The 15,269-nt window shown below is 36.5% G+C and overlaps 1 protein-coding gene across 4 annotated transcripts in view; it reads left to right on the top strand.

The window, feature by feature from the left end:
- EMCN (endomucin) overlaps positions 1-15,269 on the top strand; it is a 102,670-nt gene that overhangs the window by 67,966 nt on the left and 19,435 nt on the right. The gene's annotated exons all lie outside the window — the stretch shown is intronic.

Raw genomic sequence — 15,269 nt, 5'->3', positions numbered from 1 at the left:
GGAGATTGAAAGACCCACTGAAAAGTGATGAAAGGCTGTTTATTTCCTAGAGATATATGCAGACGTCATGTGGCCATTACAAGTTTAAGCAATGATGCAATTCACTTTTCTTTAGCGCTATCATTTTTCCACAGACTTCTTCTTGTAAATAAACCTCTTTATTTTTTTGATAAGAGACTTCAGCTCTGAAGAAAAATGAATATACATTCCTCAGTGTATTGGGAAAGGAATAAACCATTTCCCCTTAATTTTCTGGAAAATACAACTATATTAGTCAGGGTTCTCCAAAGAAACAGAGCAAATAGGATAGGTAGGTAGATAGGTAGATGATAGATAGATAGATGATGATAGATAGATAGATGATAGATGATAGATAGATAGATAGATAGATAGATAGATAGATAGATAGATGATAGATAGATAGATAGATAGATAGATAGATAGATAGATAGATAGATAGATGATAGATAGATAGATAGATGATAGATAGATGATAGATAGATAGATGATAGATAGATAGATAGATATAGATAGATAGATAGATAGATGATAGATGATAGATAGATGATAGATAGATAGATAGATGATAGATAGATAGATAGATAGATGATAGATGATAGATAGATAATAGATAGATGATGATGATAGATAGATAGATTATAGATAGATGATAGATGATAGATAGATTAGATAGATGATAGATAGATAGATAGATAGATAGATAGATAGATAGATAGATAGAGACAGACAGACAGACAGACAGACAGATAGATAGATAGATAGATAGATAGATAGATAGATAGATAGATGATAGATGATAGATGATAGAGGTAGATAGATGATAGATAGATGATGATAGATGATAGATAGGTAGATAGATAGATGATAGATGATAGATAGATGATGATAGATAGATGATAGATAGGTAGATAGATAGATAGATGATAGATGATAGATAGATGATAGATGATAGATAGATAGATGATAGATAGATAGATAGATAGATAGATAGATGATAGATAGATAGATAGATAGATGATAGATAGATAGATAGATAGATAGATAGATAGATAGATAATAAATAGATGATAGATAGATGATAGATAGATGATAGATGATAGATAGATAGATAGATGATAGATAGATAGATAGATAGATAGATAGATAGATGATAGATAGATAGATAGATAGATAGATAGATAGATAGATAGATAGATAGAGACAGACAGACAGACAGATAGATAGATAGATAGATGATAGATGATAGATGATAGAGGTAGATAGATGATAGATAGATGATGATAGATGATAGATAGGTAGATAGATAGATGATAGATGATAGATAGATAGATGATAGATAGGTAGATAGATAGATAGATGATAGATGATAGATAGATGATAGATGATAGATAGATAGATGATAGATAGATAGATAGATAGATAGATAGATAGATAGATAATAGATAGATGATGATGATAGATAGATGATAGATAGATAGATGATAGATGATAGATAGATAGATGATAGATAGATAGATAGATAGATAGATAGATAGATAGATAGATAGATAGATGATAGATAGATGATAGATAGATAGATAGATAGATAGATAGATAGATAGATAGATAGATAGATGATAGATAGATAGATGATAGATAGATGATAGATAGATGATAGATGATAGATAGATAGATAGATAGATAGATAGATAGATAGATGATAGATAGATAGATAGATAGATAGATAGATAGATAGATAGATAGATAGATAGATAGATGATAGATAGATAGATGATAGATGATAGATAGATAGATGATAGATGATAGATAGATGATAGATAGATAGATGATAGATAGATAGATAGATAGATAGATAGATAGATAGATAGATAGATGATAGATAGATAGATAGATGATAGATAGATGATAGATAGATAGATAGATAGATAGATAGATAGATAGATAGATAGATGATAGATAGATAGATAGATAGATGATAGATAGATAGATAGATGATAGATGATAGATAGATTGATGATAGATAATACAGATGGATACAGAAATTTATTATAAGGAATTGACTCATGCAGTATAGAGGCTCAGAAGTTCTGAGATCTGCAGCCAGTGAGCTGGAGGCCTGGAGACCAAGGAAAGTTGATGGTGTCATTCCAGTTTGAGTCCAAAAGCCTGAGAACCAGGGGAGGCAATGGTACTAGTCAGAAAGCCAGTGGGCTTGAAAATAAAGAAGAGCCAGTATTTCAGTTTGAGTCCAAGGTAGGGAAAGATTGATGTCCCAGCTCAAGGCAGTCAGGCAGGAAGAGTTCCTTCTTACACAAGGGAGGGTCAGACTTTTTATTCTTGAATGGGTTTCAACCAATTAGATGAGAGCAACCTACACAGGAGGGCAATCTGCTCTACTCAGTCACTGATTCAAATGTTAACCTCATCCAAAAGCACACTCACAGACACACCCAGAATAATGCTTGACCAAATATCTGGTCATCCCAAGGCTAAACCAAGTTGACAAAATTAATCATTACAACAATATTCCCATAATGACCAGCACAACTTGTGAAGGATCTTGTTGTACCTATTTTCTTCACTTTCCTTAGCTATATTTTAGAAGCTTGATTGCATTGTAGATATTAACTTTGATGGAAAACCAGAAGCCGGAATAGATGTAAGTACCACCAAACTTGACAAGTGGCCTTTGAAAAGGAGAACACGTTGTCCTGTCATGTTCTCTATGCTCAGTACCCTGTGGAATGCCTGGGGACGGGTTGCTTATTTCCTGGAATTCATATAACATGAAGCATGAATCATTCTATGCAGAATTACTTATCTGAGAATTCTAACTCTGAATGACAGATTCTTGACACTATTGTTCAGTTAGGATCTACTCAAGCTAAAAATATATTTATATATACCAAAGCAATACTTAGAGGTGTGTTTTTTTAACTTGGAAATTTTATGATGTTTGAAAGATTAGTTGAGAATAAAAGAACTCACTTATGGAATGAGAAATATATCAATATTTATGTGGTATGGAGAGTATGCCATAAACTTCCACTTAGGAAATTGTATAAATCTGGGCATGGCTAAGTGGTTTCTCCTCTGGTTCAGAGATCTGCTGAGTCTCTAAGAAATGCTCTGCACTGTTCTTGTGCCTCTCTAGTCCACACTGAAAGGCCATAAGAACTCAGTCTGTCAGCTCATTAGCTGCCCAGCACTCACTTCATAAACCAACATTTTCAATGGTATTATTATGTGTGTGTGCGCCTCCACTGAGCTCTATAGTGTGTTTTGTTTCAATATGTTAAGAATAATCCTGTTTCTTTGTATGTATCTGCATGGTCCAGTTTGGTCTGTTGAAGGAAGGAGGTATTCAATTTGTCTTGAAGGAAAGAATACATTCCTGACAGAAGCCTAAATTGAAATAGATTATATTTCAGGTAACAAAAATAAGAGACGTGTACCTATAACTCATTCCTACTGAAATGCAGCAGCTTAGGTAGCATTGAGCTGTGGTTAACTATACAGACACTAGAGCTTGCATTCAAATCCTGGCTCTGCTATCTACCTGCTGTGTGACCTTGGGCAAATGAGTTAATCTCTCTAGATTTCAGTTTCCACTTTGTACAATGCAAATATTAAATATACAATAACTGAATGAGTTAATATTTGTAAAACACTTAGAATAATGTCTGCCTCACAGTGTCTAGGGCTTGGAAACAAAATCTTTTAAAATATTTTCATGTCCATATTTTGGATCATTTACATTCACATTCTCAGAAAACATGTGGCATAGGCACAGTTACATATTGAAAAGCTTCTCAGTGTTTTCAGATCATACTGTACAAAGTGTGAATCTGAGTTAAGATCATGGGTGTATGTTGGAGGAGGGGTGAGAACATTCTAAACTTTTCAGAATGCTGAGAAAAAAAAATGTAATTGATCATTGAGAATGATGCCACTAACAAGTAAGATAATTCAATTCAACTGTGTTGGTTACATGGGGTAATAGAAAGGAAACAAAAAGAGTTTTGAGTCATACTTGGCTTATGGCTTAGTTCTTCCACTATTGTCAGATGTATTACTTTATCTTTCTGAGCCACAGTATCTCTCTTCCTTAAAGCACAGGATTAAAATGCTTAAGAATAAGGTGAATTAGCACCTATGGAAGTAATTAGCATGGTACCTCATTCATTCTTTGTATATTGTACATAATTTTCTGTAAATTAATAACTAGCCATATTCAAATCACAAAAGAAAAATACAGCCTCCTTCCTCAGTATATATTTCTACAGACTTATCTCAGGTAAATAAATCTCCTTTCACAGTTTTTCCTGGGTCAGAGGACATTATTACCTCAAGTTAGTCACATTGATGGCCCAGAGCAAAGTAAAAAAAATTTGAGATAAAACTTTTTCTTGCATTGCTTTAAGGATACAACTGTGTCATAAAGGTAAAGTCTGATGAGAGAAGAAATCAGTTTTCATCATGTGAAGGCAGAAAACTTTCTCTTTGTTATTTTACCCGTTAAGTAAACAGAGTATGCCCTTATGGGTGAAAATACATTCTAGCTATGACAAAATCTGTATTGAAAAGAACCTTCACAAGAATCTTAAAGCTAGAAGCGACTTCATATCAGCATATTTCTGATATGTCATATCAGCATATTTCAGGGGTCATATCAGCATATTTCTCTCCCCAAACGCAGCCTGGTACCAACTAAGCTTATAGCATTTATTGCCTGTAAACACTTATGTGCCACTTTTATAATAAACCATTTTCCTCTATGATAACAAAAGCCTAGAGTAAACCATGCTTCCTTTCCCTGAATGTCAAGATGCTCAGAGTCAATGCTCTGGCAATGCCAGCAACTACATTAACTCTTATTAAGGAGCCTGCTTGTTCCTTCCATTGGCATTTGTTCTACTTCCTATTTCTATTTTATTCATTTTATGGTATATGTCATTGCTTAAGTTCCTCAAAGCCTTCTTCGTAAGGCTTAGTTTCTAAATAAGAGTCAATAAACAATAACATAGTCTCTCCTATTTTGGTCCCTGACCTCCTGTTTTGTCTTACCCTTTATCTCTTCACATCTATCACTTCTGGGCTGCGCTTCTCACCTTGCCTGCTAGAGGTCCTTAATCTCTTGTTCTCTGCTGTATTCCCTTCAGCATCTACTCCTGGGCCCGAGTAGGTGTCCATTTTTTTCTGTTATTGCAGAATGAATCAAAAAACTAATGATAAATATGTAGCAGATCTAATATTAAGATTAAAAAGGTAATCTCATTAATATACTGAGTCTTCAACAGTAAACTTTGCTTCTACAAAGTTTAGGCATTCGGCAAAGACTTGTGGACCCAACTTCTGGACACTCTTCTAGCATTTGGAAACAACAGTAAGAAAGATAAAGATTCTTGCCATCAGGCGTTTTATATTTTGGTAGGGGAGAAAAACTATAATCAATAAATATACTAATCAATTCATATAGTAAGGTGGTAGGTGATAGGGGCTGTGAGAAAGAGAACGTATAGAGCAGTTTAGGTTTAGTTCTGGAGGGATGTAGTTTGCATATTGAAAAAAGTGGTCAGGTAAACCTCCCTGAAAAGATCTGAGTAAAGACAATAATTGAGCCACCCAATAGATGGGGGAAGAGCATACAAGCAGAGATAGAATTTGAGGAGATGCCTGGAATGTTTAAGAAACTACACCAAGTACCTGGGCAGAGGGGGAAGGGACGCAGGGGACTGGCTGGGCATATGACCCAGGGTTTGGTGGGCTATTGCAAAGACTGGCTTTTTCTGTAAGTGGGATGGGGAAACTTTGGGGGTTTGAACAGAGTCATGATATGATCTGACTCATGTTTTATAAGTATAAATGTGAGATCTGAGGAGAGACTGTCTGGTGAAGCAAGGATACCTTTTGCAAATTTTCCAGAAGCCAGGTCATGGTCACTTAGATTGAGGTAGTATCAGGGTAGGTGGCATGAAATCTCCAAATTCCGGGTATATTTTGAAGATTCATCCCATAGATATTCTTGATGACTGTATGTGGTATAGGATGGAAAGAGATGAGTCAAAATAGTTCTGAGGTTTTTGGCCTGAGCAATTGAAAGGGATGATTGCTATCAACTAAGATGGGAAGGATGCAGATGAAGAAGAAGCCCAGGTTTAGATATGTTGAGTTATAGATTTTTATTATTTCCTGAGAAGGCATCTGGATTTATGGAGACAGAGTTTAAGAAAGAGGTCTGAGCTGGAAATATAAAATTGGGGATTATTAGCTTTGATGTTGTATTTAAACCTTGAAACTGAGTTTGATCACCAAAAAAATAGTGTAGTTAGAGATGAGGAACAAGGGCTATGTTTTAGGGCCTCCAAAACTGTGAGCTAGAGAGAAGAGGAGGAACGAGACAGGATACCAAGAAGAATAAGCCATAAGATAGGAGAAAAAGAAATAGAATGTGCTTCACTGGAGCCACATGAAGAAAGTGAGTTAAGAAGAAGTGAATGATTTATTTTATTATTTTTTTAAATTTATCTTTATTGTTCAAAATATTACAGCTGTCCCCTGTTTTCCCCATTAACCCCTTCCGCCCCCCACCCGTTTCCCTCCTCAGGCCTTCACCACACCATTGTCTGTGTCCATGGGTTGTGCGTATATGCATATAAATTCTTTGGTTAATCTCTTCCCACTCACCCACCCCCTCCACCTTCCCTCTGAGATTTGTCAGTCTGATCCATGCTTCTATGTCACTGAATCTATTTTGTTCATCAGTTTATTAAGTTCTTTAGATTCCACATATAAGTGAGATCATGTGATGTTTGCCTTTCTCTGCCTGACTTATTTCACTTAGCATAATATTCTCCAAGTCCATCCACACTGTCCCAAAGGGTAAAAGATCCTTTTTCTTTACAGCTGCGTAGTATTTCATGGTGTAAATGTCCCACAGCTTTTTTATCCACTCATCTACTGATGGGCACTTGAGCTGTTTCTAGATCTTGGCTGTTGTAAATTGTGCTGCTATGAACATAAGGGTGTACATATTCTTTCTGATTAGTTTTTCAGGATTCTTAGGATATATTCCTAGAAGTGGGATTACTGGGTCAAAAGGCAGCTCCATTTTTAATTTTTTGAGGAACCTCCATACTGTTTTCAATAGCAGCTACACCAGTCTGCATTCCCACCAGCAGTGTACCAGGGTTCCCCTTTCTCCATACCCTCACCAGCCAGTACATGTAATTTCTTGACTTGTTGATGGTAGCCATTCTTTCAGGTGTGAAGTGATACCTCATTTAAATTTGCATCTCTCTGATGATTAGTGATGTTAAGCGTGTTTTCATATGTTTCTTGGCCATCTGTATGTCCCCTTTGGAGACGTATCTGTTCAAATCCTTTGCCCATACCATGGGGCTCCCTTGTATTTTGAGGCTGTTTTCTTTTGCTGTGCAGATTTTTAGTTTGATGTAGATCCATTTGTTTATTTTTTCTTTTTTTTCTCTTGCCCTAAGAGATATATTGGTGAAAATTCCACTACATGAGATGTCTGTGACTTTACTGCTTATGTTTTCTTCCAGGATTTTTATGGGTTTTCCAACTTACATTTAAGTCTTTTATCCATTTTGAATTTATGTTTTCTTGTGTATGGTGTCAGTTGGTGATCCATTTTCTTTTTTTTTTTTGCACATACATGTCCAATTTTCCCAACACCATTTATTGAAGAGACTGTATTTACTCCGTTGTGTGCTCTTGCCTCCTTTGCCTCCTTATTGATTGTCCATAATGGCTTGGGTTGATTTTTGGGGTCTCTGTTCTGTTCCATTGATCTATATGTCTGTTGTTGAACCAATACCAGACTGTTTTGATTACAATGGTTTTGTAGTATATTTTGATATCCAGTAAAGTGATCCCTCCAACCCTGTTCTTCTTTCTCAGGATAGCTGTAGCTATTCGGTGTCTTTTTTGGTTCCATATAAATTTTTGGAATATTTGTTCTAACTCTGTGAAATATGCTGTTGGTATTTTAATAGGAATTGCATTGAATTTATAGATTGCTTTGTGTAGTATGGACATTTTAATATTAATTCTTCCAGTCCATGAACATGGTATATTCTTCCACTTGTTTATATCTTCCTCTATTTCTTTTTTCAGTGTCCCGTAGTTTTCTGAGTACAGGTCTTTTACATCCTTGGTTAAGTTTATTCCTAGGTATCTTATTTTTTTAGTTGCAATGGTAAATGGTATTATTTTTTTTAGTTTCTCTTTCTGAGAGTTCATTCTTTGTGTATGAAAATGTCATCAATTTTCAGATGTTAATTTTGTATCCAGCTACCTCGTTGAATTCATTTATCAAATCTAGTAGTACTTTGGTGGAGTCTTTAGGGTTTTCTATGTATAATATCATGTCATCTGAGAATAATGATGGTTTTACTTCCTCCTTGCCAATTTGGATACCTTTTATGTTTTCTTCCTCTCTGACCACTGTGGCAAGGACTTCCAGTACTATGTTGAATAATAGTGGTGAAAGTGGACAACCGTGTTTTGTTCCTATTTTTAAGGGAAATGGTTTTAGTTGTTGACCATTGAATATGATGTTCACTGTAGGTCTGTCATATATGGCCTTTATTATGTTGAGGTATGGCCCCTCTATTCCCACTTTGCTGAGAGTTTTTATCAGAATTGGGTGCTGGATTTTGTTAAATGTTTTTTCTGCATCTATTGATATGACCATATGATTTTTTGTCCTTCATTTTGTTTATATGATGCATCACATTTATTGACTTGCTAATATTATATCAGCCTTGCATCCCTGGGATAAATCCCACTTGGTCGTGGTATATGATCTTTTTAATGTATTGCTGGATCTGGTTTGCTAATACTTTGTTGAGGATTTTAGCATCTATGTTCATCGAGGATATTAGCCTACAATTTTATTTGTAGTGTTTTATCTTTGGGATTAGGATGATGCTGGCCTCATAAAAAGAGCTTGGGAATTTTTTCTCCTCTTGAATTTTCTGGACTAGTTTAAGGAGAATAGGTGTTACTTCTTCATTGAATGTTTGATAAAACTTGTCTATAAATCCACCTGGTCCCAATTTCCTTCGTTATTAGCTTATTCAGGTTTCCTAATTCTTCCTGATTCAGCTTTGGAAGATTGTATGTTTCTAGGAATTTATCCATTTTACCTAGGTTGTCTAGTTTGTTAGCATATAGTTGCTCATAGTATTTTCTAACAATCCTTTGTATTTCTGTTGAGTCAGTTATTATATCGACTCTTACATTTCTGATTTTATTTATTTGGGTCCTCTCTCTTTGTTTTTTGGTAAGTATGGCTAAAGGTGCATCAATCTTATTTATCTTTTCAAAGAACCACCTCTTGGTTTCATTGAACTTTTGTATTGTGGTATTTTTTTTTCTGGTGTTTTTCCTCTCTATGTCATTTATTTGCACTCTGATCTTTACTATTTCCTTCCTCCTACTTACTTTGGGCTTTTCTTGTTCTCTTTCTAAGTCTTTAAGTTGTAGGGTTAGATAATTTGTTAGATATTTTTCTTCTTTTTTCAGGTAGGCCTGTAGTGCTATGAATTTCCCTGTGAGAACTGTTTTCATTTGTGTCCCATAGATTTTGGGTCATTGTGTGTTCATTTTCATTTGTTTCCAGGAAGTTTTTGATTTCTTCCTTGATCTCTTTGGTAACTCATTCATTCTTTAATAATATGTTATTTAGCCTCCATGTGTTTGAATGTTTTTATTGTAGTTGATTTCTAATTTCATGCCATTGTGATCTGAGAAGATGCTTGATATGATTTCAATCTTCTTTAAATTGTAGAGACTTGCTTTGTGTCCTAGCATGTGGTTTATCTTTGAGAATGTCCCATGTGCACTTGAGAAGAATGTATACTCTATATCTTTGGGGTGGAATGCTCTGTAAATGTCAGTTAATTCCATTTGATCTAGTGTGTCATTTAGGATCACTCTTTCTTGTTGAATTTTTGTCTAGAAGATCTATCCTGTGATGTCAGTGGGGTGTGAAAGTCTCCTACTATGATTGTATTGCTGTTAATGTCTCCCTTAAAGTCCTCCAGAAGTTTTTTTATATATTTGGGTGCTTCTATATTGGGTGCATACATGTTTATTAGTGTTACATCCTCTTGTTGGATCTATCCCTTTGGTATTACTTAGTGAGCATTATTGTCTCTCATTATGGTCTTCATTTTGAAGTCTATTTTTGTCATATATGAGTATTGCTACCCTTGCTTTTTTTTTCATTTCCATTTGCATAGAAATTTTTTTCCATCCCTTCACTTTTATCCTGTGTGAGTCCTTTGTTCTGAGGTTGGTCTCTTGTAGGCAACATATATATGGGTCATGTTTTCTTATCCATTCAGCTACCCTATGCCTTTTGATTGGAGCATTTAAGCTTCTTACATTTAAGGTTATTATTGATAGGTACTTATTTATTGCCATTCTTTCTTTATGTCTGTGTTCCTCTCTTTACATTTCTTCTTCTTCTCACACCAGCCCCTTTAGCATTTCTTGCAGAGCTGGTTTGGAAGTAATGAACACCTTTAGCCTTTTTTGTCTGCAAAGCTCTTTATTTCACCTTTGATTTTGAATGATAGCCTTGCTGGATAGAGTATCCTTGGGTTCAGTGTCTTATTTTTCATTCCTTTGAATACTTCATGCCACTCCCTTCTGGCCTTAAATGATTCTGTTGAGAAATCAGTTGTCAGTCTAATGAGTGCTCCCTTGTAGGTAACTTTCTGTCTCTCTCTTGCTGCTTTTAAGATTCTTTCTTTATCTTTAATGTTTGCCATTTTAATTATGTTGTGTCTAGATGTGGGTCTTTTGGGGCTCATTTTTATTGAGACTCTCTGTGATTCTTGAACTTGAGTGACTTTTTCCTTCACCAGGTTAGAGAAGTTTTCTGTCGTTATTACTTCAAACAAATTCTCTAATCCTTGCTTGGATTCTTCTTCTTCTGGCACCCCTATGGTTTGAATATTGTTATGTTTCATATTGTCCCAAAGTTCCTTTAAACTGTATTCCTGCTTTTTTTTTTTTGCTTTTTTCTAATTGCTGCTCTGATTGGGTGTTTTCTTCTACCCTGTCCTCTAATTTGCTGATTCTGTCTTCAGCTTCTAATCTACTATTGATTCCTTCTAGTGTATTCTTTATTTCAGCTATATCATTCTTTATTTCCTATTGATTCTTATGAAGGCTTTTGAAGTTCTCATTAAGTTGCTTGAGCATCCTTCTAACCATTATTTTCAACTCTATATCTGATAGATTGCTTGCCTCTATTTTATCTAGTTCTTTTTCTGGCGATTTCTTCTCTTTCATTTGAGTGTTGTTTCTTTGTCTCTCCATTTTGTTGTGTGCTCTGTCCCAGGGTACCAGGTCAAGGCTGAAGGGGGTGATCAGGGCTTGTTTCTAGTAGTCCCAGGGCCCCATCAGTCAGGTCCTGATGGCAGGTCTATGTGTTTAGTAGGTGTTGTGTCATGATGGCAGGTCCAGGTGCAGTACATCAAGGCTGTAGGCCAGGTAGACAGGCAGGCATGCCTCACACCACATCAAGGAGGCACAGCAGGCAGGCAGGCAGGCAGGGTGTACCTCATTAAGGAGGCAGGCCAGGCAGGCAGGCCTGTGTGCCAGGTCAGGAAGGCACCACTGGCCAGGAGGCAGACAGTCAGGTTGGCTGTGCACCCTTGTCAAGGAGGTAGGCAGAGAACCCTGTGTCCCTGTTAAAGAGGCAGGCAGGCAGGCTGGCTCTCTGACTGTAAGCACCCCATCAAGGAGGCGCTGCTGGCCGGGAAGCAGGCAGGTCAGCTGGGCCACCCCATCATGGCGGCAGGCACACAGGCAGACCAGCCATGCCACCCTGTCATAGAGACAGGCAAATAGGCAGGCAGGCCGGCCAGCAGTGAGACCCCCTCAAGTTGTGCCTCTGGCAGGGAAAGCTGTGTCCACCAGGTCTGTGCACCAGATCAGGGAGGTGCAACCACTCAAGGAAGCAGTAGGCCATCTGTGGGAGCCACATCAGGGAGGCAGTGTGCCAGTCAGTGGCCTCTGGGTGCTGGGTCGGGTTGCTCCCCACAGCCTCCTCCCAAGGCAGACCCTGGGGATCCTCAAAAATGGCCGGCTCTCCCCTCTCAATCTGAGAGAAGCGCCCGGCTGAACAGCTCTGCAGCAGCTGCAACTCCTCTGCAATGAGCTCCCCAGCTCCCACACCTCCAAGGAATTCCTGCACTGACAGATGCCCCCCACACTCACCCCACACACACACTCATCCACTCACACTCTCAGCATCTGTCAGGTCCTGTTGGCCACCATCTTCAAGAATTGAATGATTTAGTTTCAAATACTGAAAAGTTATTTTTTAAAATGGAACAGGAATCCATCAAACTGCAAATAGACCAGTTCCAATTATTTATAAATAAGTGAAAACAATAATCATTCAATTCAATTGAATTTAGCTCCTTAGACACATTGAATGTACACGTATCCCCACCAAAAGTGTAGAAAATATAAAGAAAATCAGAATAGAACACAGTTTTATTTTCTTTTATAGACTAGAATGTTTTTTTCTCTATTGTGTTTCACACCGATCTGCCATTAATAACTATGTATTATTTTACTTCCTCTAAGGAAGGTTCCAGAAAATCATCAGGGACTCTTCCAGTCCAAATTCCTTCTCAGAAGAGTCCAGGACTTCTGTAAATAACCTGGTTTCATATTCTTGCCAGGCTCAATCATTGGCATGGCATCAGTCCAAATACAGAAATGGGATTTAGAGAGCAGGTGGGGAACTTTGGTCAGTTATACTGTCTATAGTTGCCTTTCTGTGAAGTGCATTTTCATAGCCACCTCAGGTGCCCTGGTACATCAACAAGGTCTTCTGTCTTTAAAACTCCCAGTGATTTATCTAGTAATTGGTTTACAGCAAAGGCCAAATATCTACCACTGTCAGACACCAGTGGGATAAATTTGTATACATATTATTACAACAGTCTTGGTTCTAAGGGTCTCTTTACTACAGTAGACTTTGTTCTGAGGGTCCCTGCCTCAAACAGCCAGCTCCAAGTTCTGGTCTGATGTTTGAAAATTGCATTTAAATTATGACACAACATATCTTAAATTCAATAATCAATACAATCACCAAAAGTAAGGGTTCAAGAGTAAACCCATGTCATCTAAGGGTACCGCCCACTCCAGTTTTTCCCACTCCTGACCAGAGCAAAGAAGAATCTGAAAACATACAGGCTTCTTAAGAGTCTATTTCACATATTTTTACACTTAAAATTTTGGAGAAACTTAGGCAAATTGACTTTGGTTGAAAGGTACAACTCTCCAGGGGCCTAATCATAATAATTGGATATTATAAAATAATATAGTATATTAATAAAATATAATTTTAAATATATAAATTTTATAATATATACAATAAAAATAGTATCAAGTACTCTTCTAAGCAATTTAAATTGTTTTTATTCATTTAATTTTCACACCATGATGTAGAATTATTATAATCACCACTTGGAGATGTGAAAACTCAGACACAAAGATGTTAAGTGACTTACCCAAGATTCCACAGCAAATAAGTGCAACAGTCAAATTTGGAACCAGTACTCAGTCTTCAGAATCATGCCCTTAACTATCTATTATACCTCTCTTGTACCTCCTCTGCCAATACTACTGTGGTAGTAATGTAGGATAATAGAGTATTAGCAAAACCCACAGAGATCATCAGCTCTCAACACATCATGGTTCCCACTATCTTAGTCACAGAATGAATTTCATTAGGCTCACAAGTGATCATTTCAACCAAAATTAATAATAATTTTATTAATATGATCGTGTTAATGGAAAGGATTTCTCAAATTGTGAGTTAACTCCCATAAGTGCCCCATGACCAGCATTTAAAAAATGAAATAAAAGAGAATAGAAAACACCAGAGGGCATTACATATAAGAGAGGTAAATTGTATTTGTGTGTGTTTGTGTGTGTGTGTGTGTGTGTGCTAGATTTAGAAATGATTTATTAACTGAAGGTTGAGGTTGAAAGAAAAACAAAAAGAAAAAATTTAAAGTCTTTGTCCAAGGATCCCATGAATTCTCCTTTTAAGAAGAGTTAATTCTATTGCTTACCTATAGATTATTATCAGTAACGTTTGGCACTGGATCATCAACACATTTTAAATAGGAAAATTAGAGTTTCATCTGAACTGGATAGATTATACTTAGAACTGTAGCTGCCACTTAACCTGTCTATGAAAAGGTAATAAGGTAAGAGTCTTGAAAATTAACCCTTGGGAAATCCCAGATGGATTAATGCCATTGGTTATTTCATCAGCCATCTCATTCTCTACCAACACAATAGAAAGAGCCTTCATTTTTACTAAAACCCTTGACACTGAAAAAAGCAACTAAAATTACCAAGGATTCAGCTAGTTCCCACTCTCATTTAATATTCTTTTTTCTGCCTGCCTAGTGCACTATCCTAACACTTTTCTTTGTTCTTATGGGCATATATCTAGCTTCCTCCCACAGATCTCTTGCATGGCAAGAATGGTACAGACTTTAAACATTACTCTCCCCCCCACAGATGTCAAAAACGCATGAGCATGCAGTGCTGGGCTGTGTATAGCACTGGAAGAAAGATCCAAGGCAGTCATAGGCAATATCAGTTTCTTTGTGGCAACTCTACATGGCCTCAGCACTCCTGAAGGGACCATAATTATAAGTGATGCCTCTTAGTTCAGCCAAGCTGTCAGCTACATTTTACTGCACACCCACTGTGGTCAGAGCTCCATGTGGGGCATGGTGGGAGTTGTGACCTTCTCACTCCAAGAACTTGCAATTCAGTGATGAGACAAGGCAAACAGGTGTGATGAAAAGATACCACTTTATACTACAAGAAAAAGAATGATTTTTCAAAAATGTTCTAAATACAAATTTCATTTTATCCCAAATTTACAAGAATAAGTGCTATACACTTATAACACATTTGATTATTTATATTTCTTTGAAATTTATTGAGATTTGTGGATTTTGAATGGTATATTTTTATTTATTGTTTGTTTCAGTCCTTTTGACTAAAGATGCCAAATGTTGACTTAAGAAAACAAAAATAATTATAATATGTTTAATTTACATTTTCTTTGGAAGAAACGATTACGGACAATGGTAGAAATGTAACCAAGCAGCAGTTATTCTAGATAAGCCACATAAATGTAAACCACAGCTGAGCTTTACAGATGA

The sequence above is a fragment of the Miniopterus schreibersii genome (genome assembly GCF_964146895.1).
Source record: "Miniopterus schreibersii genome assembly, chromosome: 1".
Lineage (NCBI taxonomy): Eukaryota > Metazoa > Chordata > Mammalia > Chiroptera > Miniopteridae > Miniopterus > Miniopterus schreibersii.
Note: the sequence above shows the minus strand (reverse complement) of the source record. Positions and strands in the feature narration are given on the sequence as shown.